Raw genomic sequence first — 6,000 nt, 5'->3', positions numbered from 1 at the left:
GACAGGGCAAGACAGATGACAATGGGACATACCAATATTGCTGCCATATGTCACCACAGAACAGGACACAATACTTAACAACACTCTGCTTAGGTTAAGACAATATCTCTTGTGCGTCTGGAGTTTTAGCAAAGATAAAGGCTCATTTTCCATAATTTTTTTTGGCATCTTACTTCTTAGTATCCTAGAACCCAGCTGGATTAATTTTCCTTCATATTAGAAAGCTTTCATCCATAGCTTTCAGGGACTGAATTAATTGGTCAGCATTTTGTTCCCGAGGTTTCACAGCACGACTGTTTCCATTTTATAGCTTTGGATACCTCGGATTCAGTAATAATGGCAATAAACGCTCCCCGTGACATTGCAGAGTTATGAACACATCCCGCAGCTGTGCTCTGAGAACGGAGTTTAGTTATTATAAATTCAAAGAATGGACAGCTGAACAGTAAAACCAAGTCTCAAGCCATGAACAGTGCCATCCAGGGGGTTAAGTTAGTAGGCACAAGGGATGAATAAAGCTTTAGTAAGTTCTGTTAACTTGAATGTATTATACAGGCAGTCTCTGTCCTGGCGCTTTCCAGTTCTGTGTAGGAGATGGAATAGGAAAGGTGGATCCGATACAGGCTTGTTAGATCTTCTGGTAAAGAAAAAGAGTACTAGATACGAAAGCAGTGCTGAGTGGGCTGAGCGTCCTCTCGGCATTTTCGGACCTTGGCTTCTGAGCTGGGAGAAATTGTCCTGAAGCAATGGCTTTGAGACTGTGTATCTTTCAGTCTCTGGGGGTCGTTTTGATGAACTTGGAGGGTGGGAATTTGGAGAGGAAGAGAAGAGATGGAAGCAACATTTCAGGGCACCAGTTCACACTGCTGTTATATAAGTGCTCTCCAGTGCAGTCCTAAACAGATCCCAAGGCTAGGAGGGCAGTCCTGACATCTACTTAAAAGGCAGATGGTGGACTAAGGACTTTTCCTATTTGTTTCCTTCCATTGTCAGTTGCCAACAAGTCCCATTTCCCTCAAAGGGGACACAGAGAATTTGCATCAGGAGGAGATAGTAAGCAGATGACAAAAGGACCTTTCCTTTGGCAGCTTCATCATGACTTACCACCACGATCCCTCCCCATTCTCTCCTGGACAGGAGGACAGGGCTATCACTCCACCCAACCCTAACCATTGGTCTCACTGCAAAACAGCCCCCATGAAATTTTGTTCATTTAACATTATCCTGAGGGAGAATCTTAACATTTACCTCATCCCTGCCTCCTCCAAACCTCCCAGGAATCCCCTGCATCACTGGCCAAAGTCAATGGGACACCCAGAGGTGCTGATAACTGGCATGGTCTAAATCTTTTAAGGTTACTTTGTACTTTTCATTTTCATTTGCATTTTTGTGAGACTCGGTTTCATGTAGGCCAAGGTGACCTGAAACTATGTAACTTAGAATGGCCTAGAACAACAGTTCTCAACCCATGAGTCGAGACCCCTTTGGGAGTCACGCACCAAATATCCTGCCTATCAGATATTTGTATTACAATTCATAACAATAGCAGATGGAAATCTGACCGACACACTTGGTTCTTTTCAAAGTTTCAAAATTTGCACTCTCAAAATGCAATTCTGGGTGGCAAAGAATACATTATCCTCAGGAAGACCCTTCAATTTTTCTCAGACCACACTAGTAGACAACCTTGCACTAGCCAGGCAAGAGTTATCTTGGAGCAGTTCAGCCTTTAACTTTATTATCACTCTTAAGTGAAAACTATTATTTCGCTTCCTGGGAAAGATGCAAAGAAATGAAGATGATAAAGTAAAAGAAGGGGACCGAGCCTTTTACCACTGAGAGAAAGTGAAATCCAAATATTAAATCCTGCTCTTTCTAAATAGATGTGCCTCTTCACTTGAAGTTTGCAAAAACCAGATAGAAAATAACTATGTCAGGCTACAGTTCTGGAGAATAGGTCAAGGCAAGCCTTCTAAGGAAGGTTGAAAACAAGAGTGTCATTGTGCCTACATCCAAGCATGCTTTTTCAAAACACCCTAGGTTTCATAGATCATGTGTCTGAGAGTGATGCAAAGACTCTGGCTCTGAGGCCATCTTCAGAGCTCCAGGCAAGGAGTCAAAGAGCTCTCTTTAGAGGACAACAGACTTCAATGTCAGGGAAACAAAGGAGAACCAGGAACCAAAAGGAAAAGGAGGTGAATTGAGGAGCAGCACTGCTGCCACCAGCTTCCTCAGCTGCTCCCACCTGTCACTGCTGCCACCAGCTTCCTCAGCTGCTCCCACCTGTCACTGCTGCCACCAGCTTCCTCAGCTGCCCCCAGCCGTCACTGCTGCCACCAGCTTCCTCAGCTGCCCCCAGCCGTCACTGCTGCCACCAGCTTCCTCAGCTGCCCCCAGCCGTCACTGCTGCCACCAGCTTCCTCAGCTGCCCCCACCTGTCACTGCTGCCACCAGCTTCCTCAGCTGCCCCCACCTGTCACTGCTGCCACCAGCTTCCTCAGCTGCCCCCACCTGTCACTGCTGCCACCAGCTTCCTCAGCTGCCCCCAGCCGTCACTGCTGCCACCAGCTTCCTCAGCTGCCCCCAGCCATCACTGCTGCCACCAGCTTCCTCAGCTGCCCCCAGCCGTCACTGCTGCCACCAGCTTCCTCAGCTTACTCCCCCAGCCGTCACTGCTACTGTGCTTTCTTCTTCAAGTCTAGAAAAGGTGGGGCCCATTCCAGATGCTTTGTCTCCATCATTTCGCAACAGTCACCCTGAGTTGACAAAGAAGCGGTTTCACATGCTTTGGTATTTTTTCCTAAATGCATTTTTATTAGTTCCTTGAGAATTTTGTCCATGCATACAATGTATTTAGATGGCATTCATCTCCTTACTCCTTCCCCTAACTCCTTTCAAATCTACTTTCCAACCCTTTCTCACTTCATGTCCTCTTTCTCTCTCTCTCTTTCTTTCTTTCTTTCTTTCTTTTTTCTTTCTTTCTTTCTTTCTTTTGGAACCCCACAGTGCAATTTGTGCTACCCATATGCTCAGAAGCATGGAATCATCCACTAGAGAATATGGTCAACCTACCAGGGGCCACACCCTTACAGAACACCAACTCTCCCTCCTTTAGAGGCTATCAACTGTCATAGCTCCTCAGCTAGGGGTGGGGCTCATGACCTCCTCCCCACTAAGTGCTGGAGTAGTGACTGGTTTGTTCTTGTGTGGGTCTTGTGTAGGCAACTGCAGCTGCTGTGAGTTCAGGAGAGGTTTTTTTGTTTTTTGTGTTGTTTTGTTTTGTTTTGTTTTGTTTTTGTTTCTGTTTCTGCTTTTGTTTGGTTTTTCGAGACAAGGTTTTTCTGTTTAGATTTGGCTGTCCTGGACTCACTTTGTAGTCCAGGCTGGCCTTGAACTCACAATGATCCGCCTGCCTCTGCCTCCTGAGTGCTGGGATTAAAGGTATGCACCACCATCGCCTGCTGAGTTTTCTTTTTGTTTTTGTTTCTGAGCTGTTTGTTAGTTTCTGCGTTAACCACTACCCAGTGTACATAGAGACTTCTCTGATGAAACCTGAGGGCTGTAGTGATCTCTGGATGTAGAGATACAGATTTGAAGGTAGTTTGACTCCATGTCCATTTGGCATGATAATGTAGTAGGCTGAGGCCTAGAAGATTCCCAACTATGAGTTCTTGGCCAGATTTGTAGTATAAGGAATGTGCTTACTCCTGTGAGACAACTCTTAAATCAAATTATATATCAGTTGGTTAGCTTTATAACATTTGTGCCACTATTGCAGCCATGGGCTAAGTTGCCAGGTTGGTCATTTATGTAGCTCACAGGGTTCACAGCTGGTTAAAAACTGTTGATGACTTTTCTCCCCCAGCAGCCTGCACAGCACCTCCCAGGACTGTGAAATCTAGGCAGTAAAGAGAAAGCTTCCTGGTCAAAACCAATTCGATTTCTCCATGTCCTGTGACTAAAGGGTGCAGCGTTTTCATCATAGGGTCTTACCATCTACTTCTGTTAGGAACTGAAAAGCAATGACAATCGTCTGTATTGTTTTTGGGAGGTCTCTGTGATACCCTTGGTTAACCATTTGAGAGGAAGTACCCTACACTTAGCCCTGGGCTCTTTATTTGGCAACCTGTAGCTTCTGAAAATAGTTTTTTTGTGTAATGTAACTTTATAAGATCATTCTTCAATTGAACTCTTATAGGAATAGGAACCTTATAAAATAATAGGTTTCTATGTGGCTTTTTCAAACACCTTTAGTGTTTGAAAAACACCTCTGCTCTTCCTTCCCATCCTTTCCCTGTTTAACCCTCCCCTCTTTATTCCTCTTTCCCCTGCACATCACCTGTGTTCTACTACTGCCCCTTAATATCTTTTTTCTCCATCTATACCAATGGCCTCTTTCTAGTCTTTTGGCTTCTACAGGTACTCCAAACTAAACGCACAAACCTTATGATGAGAAATAGATAATAGTTACTAGTTAACCTTATACGTTTTAGGTCTACAAAGTAAAGGATTGTGGGCTGTATCACAGGGATCAAAGACAGGGGTAAGCCAGGAATGTGAAGATAACAGTTCTTAACTTTGGCAAAGGGCAGACATAAACAAATCCAGGTATGACAGTGCAAGCCTGCACTCCATCTCAGCTGCTGTGACGAAGGGTTCAAGGTCATCTTTGGCTATACAGAGAGTCTAAGGTCAGCCTGGGCTATGTGAAACCCTGGGGCAAAAAAATAAAGGAGAACAATGAAGGAAGACGGGAAGGAAGGAAAAAAAGGACAGAAGGAAGGAAGGATGGAAGGAAAAAAGGAAAAAAGGAAGGAAGGATGGAAGGAAGGAAGGAAGGAAGGAAGGAAGGAAGGGAAGGGAGAAACAGCCAGGCAGATTTCATAAACAAGGAAGGTAGACAATAAATGGAGAGGAACAGGCAGTGTCTGTAGGAAAATGACTTTGATGCTTCAGTGACCAACCGAGCTTGAAGCAACACTCTCTAGAGAAGCATTGCATAATGGTTCCCCCTCCTGTCATTCAACGTAAGTAAACTTCATTTGGAACGCAGAGAGACAGAGAAGCCAATTGGGAAGACAAGGCAGCACTTACTTAGCCATCCGTTAACTGGGAAAGTTAATTAAATAAAGGGATTTCTTTTGGTTACAATACCTTTTTGTAAATAGTAGGTCCAAACAGAGGCAAGCAGTAGGATGGGAGCTGATTCTCCCTTCCCAGCACTACAATTCCCAGACGGGTACCGTGCCATCATGGTTTTCACTGAGACTTGGCATTTAAGTATGAGTGTCAAAAGGGAAAAGTATAGTGGATTTAGTTACGGACCTAAATGACTTGGTTCTGTGGTTCACAAATCAGAGCAGCTTCATCCTGCAGAATACACGGAGTACTCTCACCTGGTAAGATTGGATGGTACATGGTTGTTAATGCAAAAACAAAGAACCAGAACAACAGAGGAAAGGCTAGCAGCCACATCGCGCTACTTGATTTTGTTCACTTTAGTTTTTGACGGTTTCAAATATATAACATGTTCACCCTGCTATTCTCTATCACCCTTGCACTCCTACAAACCATTTTCTTCCCAACCAGCCTTCCCCACCTACTTTGATCTCATGTGTGTGTGTGTGTGTATAGGTCTTGTGTGGATAGCCATAACCAAGTCACACTCAGAAGAGGGCATTCCTGGGACTCCTCCTCCTTCACCAGCTCTTATAATCTTCCAGTTTCCTTTTTAAAAGAACTGACGCTCACGACACTGATACAGGTTGATTGGAATCCCCTGCTTCCAGAAGCACGGGTTTATTCTTGGATCTCCAGGATCCAAGAATCAAATCAAATAAAAAGCATTTGATTTGGTTGAGTGCATTGAGCCTGAGTAACTGTAGTTTGGTTTGGTCTGCACTGCTGGGGCCTACTTAGTGCAAGAGCTCAGTTGCTCTATACAATGTCCCATGGTTTTAATGAATGTAGGTATTAGAACTAATTGGAATTTCAAAACTG

This window comes from Acomys minous (genome assembly GCF_964271855.1).
Source record: "Acomys minous genome assembly, chromosome: 1".
NCBI lineage: Eukaryota > Metazoa > Chordata > Mammalia > Rodentia > Muridae > Acomys > Acomys minous.
This window is presented reverse-complemented; position numbering follows the sequence as displayed.